The sequence below is a fragment of the Sciurus carolinensis genome, chromosome 19 (genome assembly GCF_902686445.1).
Source record: "Sciurus carolinensis chromosome 19, mSciCar1.2, whole genome shotgun sequence".
NCBI classification, from domain to species: Eukaryota; Metazoa; Chordata; class Mammalia; order Rodentia; family Sciuridae; genus Sciurus; species Sciurus carolinensis.
The window spans coordinates 30694279-30702645 of record NC_062231.1 but is presented as its reverse complement, the minus strand read 5'-3'; positions in this window follow the sequence as shown (position 1 = coordinate 30702645).

Genomic DNA, 8367 nt, shown 5'->3' with positions numbered 1-8367 from the left:
TTCCTGGAGCCGTTCTCTCCTGAGAAACCCAGATGTCAGGAACACTGTCCAGGCGGAGGGGCGGAGGGTGATCAAACACCAGTGTCTGCTTTGTTGGGGTCTGAACTAAGCAGGCACATCCAGCCCGGGTGTGAGTGCGAGGTCCTCTCACAACTCCGCTGCAGAGCTGGAGCCCCGACAGCAGTAAACATCGGCTGCTCAGTAACTGTTCTGGGAAGCACACGGCTTCGCAGTCGCGTTCAAACCTTACGACAACTCCCCACTGTGATACCATCCTCACCCCATTTAAAAGATGAAGAAACCGCCGTTTAGAAGCAATAAATAACTTACTCCACTGCATGTAAGAAGTGCCGGCAAAACCATGAAGTCATGCAGTGACTTGGTGTTCTCAGTGCACAACTAGAGGGTCTGCCTGAGAGCCAAGGCTGGCCTGTGCATCCTGTGCAGGGAAGAGAGCTGACAGGCTGAGGTGCGAGTGGAAAATCTCAAGGCCCACAGTCAGCAGGAGCCATTTGCCTTTGAATCAGAGCTAACCCCAATTGGGGCGGACAGCATTCCCTTCTAAACAATTCTCAACTACTCATAAAGCCCTGATTCAATCCAGAGCTGCAGAATTTGCTCTGCCTCTGGCCCTCTTCCCAGCAGCTGCTACTCCCTGCTCTGCAGCTCAGGCCCCACTTGGAAACAGGCAGCAGAGTTCTCTGGAATGGCCACTGCCGGGCTCAGCCTTCGCAGGAAGCTCAAGGTCACTGCACTCACAGACACCCCTACAGCATAACCCCCCTCCCCAGTTCATAGATTGGATGGCATTTTACCAGAAGTAAAAGGAAGAGCTGGAGCAATTTTCTAAAGCTACTCCAGCAAAAGCTTTAGGTGCATGATCCTGATACTCTACAACACTCTCAGTCCAATGACGGTCCAATGCCTGACTCCGCCTCACCTTGACGGCATTGTGTTAATTGCATCCGCTGGAGAGTTTGTACCACTGGGAGCAAGTGTAAACAACCCGCAGTTATGTGGCTTCAAAGAAACCTCAGCTTTCCAGACCCAGAAGCGCAGGCCTGAGCAGAACATTCTCGGTTTTGCACTGTGTTTATTTCTTTGGGGAGAATTCCTATTTCCACATATAAGTTGTGAGCAGGAAATTTCTACCTTTCTTTTAACACGAGCTCTCCCAGCATCTGAGAGCAGTGCCCAGTGGGGATCCTTGCAGGGCATAGAAAGGCTACAGAGCTTGCTTCTAGGACAGTTCTCATCCCTTCAACAGACCCGATCCCCTGTCCCACAAGCACACTCTAAAGAATGACTAGTGGATGGTCACAGCCCACCCAGAGGGCAGCATCAGTGGTGGGTCCTCTCCCCAGGCCTTCTTGCCACTCAGCACAGCAGAGGCTGGGCTTGAAGTCTATGCTCATGGGATCCCTGTGCTTCCTGGGGACGGTATAGGGAGAGGCAGTGGCTGTGTGGGATTCTGCTTTCTGTGGTAATGACCTTGTGACGTGCTGCCAGGTGAAGAACTAGTGACCAGAGGGAGGCTCCACAAAGCACTTCTGCCAGTGCAGCTCCGCCTTTGGAGCCAGTGACTGTCAGAGCCTGGCTGAGGCTCCTGCAGAATCCACGGGAGAGGAGGGAGCGCCATCTGGGTCAACAGCCCTGCTATGCCACACGCAGTCTTAGGATGACAAATAAACAAGTGACTCCGTCTTTCACGCAGGGAAACAGCCAAAAATGAGTCACAGCCTGTATCGCAGGGACTCAGGAAAGCCCAGAGGCCCTTTCCTGAACACACCATTGCCAGCAGGGCCCCAAGAGTGGGTGAAAGAGCTCCTTGTTTCAGCAATCAGATATTTGCAGTGAACTGTGTAGAGGCCATAGATGAGGGGGTTCTGGGGCATCCTGCAAGGCTATGACAGGTCCAGGTCTGCAGGAGTTAGGAGAGGGAGCACATCTCCAGGTCTCCAGGAGTTAGGAGAGGGAGCAAATCTCCAGGTCTGCAGGAGTTAGGAGAGGGGGCACATCTCCAGGTCTTCAGGAGTTAGGGAGAGAGGCATCTCCAGGTCTGCAGGAGTTAGGGAGAGGGGCATCTCCAGGTCTTCAGGAGTTAGGAGAGGGGGCACATCTCCAGGTCTCCAGGAGTTAGGAGAGGGGCATCTCCAGGTCTGCAGGAGTTAGGAGAGGGGGCACATCTCCAGGTCTCCAGGAGTTAGGGAGAGGGGGCCACGTCTCCAGGTCTCCAGTAGTTAGGAGAGGGGGCCACATCTCCAGGTCTGCAGGAGTTAGGGAGAGGGCACATCTCCAGGTCTGCAGGAGTTAGGAGAGGGGGCACATCTCCAGGTCCACAGGAGTTAGGGAGAGAGGCATCTCCAGGTCTGCAGGAGTTAGGGAGAGAGACATCTCCAGGTCTGCAGGAGTTAGGAGAGGGGGCACATCTCCAGGTCTGCAGGAGTTAGGAGAGGGGGCACATCTCCAATGCAGCTCTAGGCTCAGCTTCCACCCAGTGAGAGCTTGGGCGTCAATGTTCTCCTTCTCAGGAGTAAAGCACAGAGTTACAGTGAAACTGAAAACCAACAATGCTTCTGAGACATATCCAGTACCAAGGTCACAAGGAGACCGTCACCCCCAAGTCCAGAGGGACATCGAGGTTTGCTTACGAGCAGCGGAAGCCGCCGGAGCAGGCACTGGTGAATGGAAGGTTCACAAACCGCTGGAGGCTGAGGCTGACTCGTGAGCTGCTTCTCAGAACCCTGGGCCTCCAGGAAAGCCCAATTTCTGCCGAGAAACCCAGCAGATCCTGACAGTGGCGCTCCAGGGACAGTGTCCTTGTGCCTCTGGAGGAGCTGGGGGTAGGGGGTCATCACTGTGAAATGTGCTCAGCGGGGTCCACCTAACCTGTCTTCTTGCCAGGGAAGAAAACCACTGTGAAAGTCACAGCCAAAGTCACAGCCAAAGTCACAGCCAAAGTCACAGGCCCACGGAAACAGCGAGAAGCTCAGAGGCCGCACCCCTGCCCCGACCACGCAGCACACTGACGGGCTCTGGAACAGAACAGTGGGCTGGGGCGGGGCCGCAGACACAGACCCTCTAGGAGGAACCCAGAGGTAGTGGGGGGACCTGAACAGGGCAAGAGAAACGAATCCGGGCAGATATGCAGCGTCCATCCACATGGCAGGACTCCACAGTCCAGTCCACTCCTAGTGCAACTCAGAAAGTCCCGGGCATTCCAAAACGTGAACAAACAAAACTCCAGGTCAAAGCATTTGGAATAGGTAAAGGAGGCCTCAGAAGAGCCCACCCCGAGAATTTAGGATCACTAAGACCAGCACGTTCACAGCTCTGGTTTAAAAGAAGAGGACACGCAAGGGCTGTGGGTCAGACGCAGGGAAGAGGGAGACGCAGAGTCACAAGGACACACGAGGAGTCAGACCAGGGAGCCGGAGGTCAGGAGCGCCGTCCATGCAGCGGAGGGGAGGGTGGCTGGGAGCACCCAGCAGCGACCTCCGGGAGTGGCATGCCAAGGGGAGAAACCACACAGAACACCCAGGGCCCTGGGGCCACCTGCCAGCAGCCCAGGCAGACACCACACAGCAGAATCGCAGAAGGAAAGAAAGACCAGAGAAGAAACGCACGATGAGAGGGCGCTTCTCAGAATCGAAGCCACAATGGAAACCGCAGACCCAGAACGGTCAGAGGACGCCAAGCAGTGTGAATGCTGACCAGGCACAGCTGCAGAGAGCTCAGGACAGAATCCCGAGGACCGCGGTGCCCAGGGAGGGACCAGATCAGCAGGGCACTGCACGCCCCTCGAAACCAGCAGGGGAGAGCCGGGCAGCCCAAGCACGGGCCATGGGTGGCTCCTGGGTGCCACCCCAGGGGGCTGCAGAGCTGAGCCTGCGGGGCCTCAGGGACAACGGAAGTGGTGGGGGGCAGGGCTGATCTGCCGAGGGGTGTCCCCCTCAGAACAGACTGTCCCTGCACGGTGTGGAGCGGAGGATCCAGTGGGAAGCAGCCCTGCCAGCTGGGAGAGTCCTCGCCCCACCACAGGACCTCGAGCCTGCAGCCCTGGAACAGCGAGAGATACAATCCCGCCGCTGGGTCCCTGCATCTGTGGCCCTCGGGTATGGCAGCCGGAGCGCACTAGCTACGGTGCTGGAGGAGAGACTCCAAACGAGAGCACCCTTCACAAGGACGAGGAAGTAACGCCCTCGGAGAAGTGAGAGCCAAGAAAACGCTTCTGCTAACCTGTCCCATAAGCAATGCCCAAAGTTCTTCAGGGGAAGGCCAGCGAGGCAGGCGGAAGTGCCACGCTGCACACAGAAGGGAGCCAGGCTGCAGAGGGACCCAGGGGAGCGGAGGGACGGGCTCGGCTTCGGTCTTCCTTGATTAATCTAAAAACAACCACGTTTCAGGTCGAAACGGGCGCGACATGTTGGGTGATAACGGCATGTGCACACGTGACGTGAATAACAGCAATGTCACAGGGACAGGAACCAAAAACTGGGAATGTGCCCTGTGTGTCCCTGAGCTACCTGTGAGGTAGCAGGTGTCATCTGAAGGTGGGTTTGTGTTGATAACAATGCATAGTGTGAATTTACTGTTTTAAAGTAGAGTTGATATTCTGAGAGAGAAGGTAGAGTGGAATCAGGTAAAATGCTCAATTAAAACCAGAGAAGGCAGGGAAATGCCGGAGGGGGAGAATGAAGAGGAAATGAACAACAGACGGTGGACACCAACCCAGCCTTATCAACAGCACTTCAAATGCAAATGGTTGACAAACACCAATTACAGAGAGGTCAATGCAGTGGACATAAAACAAGGGCAACAGAAGGCAGACCCGCAGAGTAGAGGAAGGGAGCCCAAGGAGGAGGAGGGCCAGGGAACGCTCTGGGGAATGAAACCCCCCAGGTGTGCTACCCGCATGTAGACGCCCCGCACGGACCACTTAGGTGTGGTTACGACGCACTAGGTAAAATGATGGTCATGGGGGTGGCAGGAGTGCCCGTGGGGCAGAGCAGGTCTGGGTAGGGAGGAGTGGAGGAAGCAATGTGCTGGGGACAAGCAAACCAGATGGTACTCAGTGAATACTGCACAAGGGACCCCACCATCAGGCACAAGGGACCCACCATCAGGCACAAGGGACCCACCATTAGGCACAAGGGACCCACCATCAGGCACAAGGGACCCACCATTAGGTACAAGGAACCCACCATTAGACACAATGATCCCCCCTATTAGGCACAAGGGACCCCACCATTAGGCACAAGGGACCCCACCATCAGGCACAAGGGACCCACCATTAGGCACAAGGGACCCCACCATCAGGCACAAGGGACCCACCATTAGGTACAAGGGATCCCACCATCAGGCACAAGGGACCCACCATTAGGTACAAGGGATCCCACCATCAGGCACAAGGGACCCACCATTAGACACAATGATCCCCCCTATTAGGCACAAGGGACCCACCATTAGGCACAAGGGACCCACCATGAGGCACAAGGGACCCCACCATCAGGCACAAGGGACCCACCATTAGGCACAAGGGACCCCACCATCAGGCACAAGGAACCCACCATCAGGCACAAGGGATCCACCATTAGGCACAAGAGACCCACCATTAGACACAATGATCCCCCCTATTAGGCACAAGGGACCCCACCATCAGGCACAAGGGACCCCACCATCAGGCACAAGGGACCCCACTATTAGGTACAAGGGACCCACCATTAGACACAATGATCCCCCCTATTAGGCACAAGGGACCCCACCATCAGGCACAAGGGACCCACCATCAGGCACAAGGGACCCCACCATCAGGCACAAGGGACCCACCATTAGGCACAAGGGACCCCACCATCAGGCACAAGGGACCCACCATTAGGCACAAGGGACCCCACCATCAGGCACAAGGGACCCACCATTAGGCACAAGGGACCCCACCATCAGGCACAAGGGACCCACCATCAGGCACAAGGGACCCCACCATCAGGCACAAGGGACCCACCATCAGGCACAAGGGACCCCACCATCAGGCACAAGGGACCCACCATCAGGCACAAGGGACCCCACCATCAGGCACAAGGGACCCACCATTAGGCACAAGGGACCCACCATGAGGCACAAGGGACCCACCATTAGGCACAAGGGACCCCACCATCAGGCACAAGGAACCCACCATGAGGCACAAGGGACCCACCATCAGGCACAAGGGACCCACCATTAGGCACAAGGGACCCCACCATCAGGCACAAGGGACCCACCATGAGGCACAAGGGACCCCACCATCAGGCACAAGGGACCCACCATTAGGCACAAGGGACCCCACTATTAGGCACAATGATGCTCCAAATTGAAAGTCTGTTCAAAAGCCAGTTCCACCTATGCGTTGTATACAAGAAATTCACTTTAAGCATAAAGACCCGGTTGAAGGAAGGAATTCGAGAAAGACACATCAAGTCGATGCTACCCCAAGAAAGTTGGAGCTGCTCGTTTATCTGACAAGGCGGACTTAGCACAGCAGTGACCTCAGCGGGGAAGTCGACGACACAGCGGTGAAAGGACAGTTCTCCAGGAAGATGTGGCAATCCAAAACGCATATGCAGCCATGAAGAGGGTGCTGAACCCAGGAGGCGGAAGCTGGAAGAGCGTTAAGGAGAGAGAGCACCCGCCACGGCGGGGTGCGAGCAGGCGGTACCCTGAGAGCCCTGCAGGTGCTGCACCAGCCACCTGGGGGCGCTGGCAGGCACACCCTGCTGGGCCGGCGGAGCTCAAGCCCAGGCAAATCACCTTCGGGAGCATCAAACACCCCGACCAAGGTGAGAGCACAGAACTCGGGCACAGTGTGTCCTCAGACCACAAGAGAATTAGACCCCACGTCAGTAAAAGATATATGAAAATCCTCGGCACGGAAGGTAAACAATACATGGCAAAATAAAACATGAGTCAAAAAAGAGGATATGGGAGAGATTTTTAAAATATTTTCAACTAAATAAAATGAAAACACGTGTGCGATATAAAGAAAGCAGTTCTGAGAGGGAAATTTATAACTGTATCTGTTAGAAAATAAGAAACTAAAATCTACACTCCTAAGTTCTGTCATTGAAATCCAAAAAGAAAAAGAAAGAAGAAAGGAGGAGGGACAAAGAGCAATTTAGACCCAGGGTAAGCAGAAGAGATGCAATAATAAGCCAGGCACAGTGGCAGGCCTGTAATCCCAGCAACTCGGGGGTGAGGGGTGGCGAGGCAGGAGGGTCACAAGTTCAAGGCCAGCCTGGGCAACCTGGCAAGACCCCTGTCCCAAAACAAAAAAACTAAGGTGGCCAGGGAGGTAATTCAGTGGTAGAGTGCCCCTGGGTTCAATCCCCATGTCAATACATAAATAAATAAATATAAGAGAAAAACTCATACAAGTGAAAACAAAATAGTGGAGAAAAATCAAAATAAAAAGCTGTTTCCTTGAAGAGATCAATAAATCGAAAAAGCTCTAGCTAGACTAACTCTGGGGGAAAAAAACCACACCAAAAATCACAGAGATAAAAGAAGGTCCACCATGTTGACCCCTGGACACCTGCAGGACAATCAAGTATATGTGAACAGAGTTCTGTGCCCACAAATTTGTTCTGTGCCCACAAATTTGGAAACTTAGCTGGGCACGGTGGCACATGCCTGTAATCCCAGTGACTTGGGAGACTGAGACAAGATTATGAGTTCAAAGTCAGCCTCAGCAGAAGCTAGGTGATAAGCAACTCAGTGAGACCCTGTCTCTAAATAAAATACAAAGCAGGGCTGGGGTCTCAGTGGTCCAGTGCCCCTGAGTTCAATCCCGGTACCCCGCACCAAAACAAAAAAATTGGAAACTTAAATTAAATGGACCAATTTCTCAAAAGATACAAACTTCCAAGATGTACTTGGATAAATAGATAACCATAATAGCTCCGTGTCTATTATATAACTTGAATCAATAATTAAGACTTCTAAAGAAAGTAAGCTAGCCCCAGATGGGTCAGCTGGAGGAGTCTACCAAGCATCAAAGACAGAATTAGCCAGTGAGAAGAGAAAACATTCTGAAATGTTGAGTCTAGTTTTACCCTCACACCAAAAATATCGCAAGAAAACCACAAATATCTCTCATAAACACAAACACAGAAATTCTCAATGAAATATTCCTAAACAAATACAACAAATAACAGGCTGGATTCATTTGAAGTACGCAAAGCTGGCCTGTCAAAAAACCAACCAATATACTCCACCACATCAACAGGTTCAAGGAGACATCCTATCCATTGTGCTGAAAAGGCACTTGACCAACTCAAACACTGAGTCACCGTAAATGTAAAAAGCCTCTCAACAGATGGGTGGAGGACTTCCTCA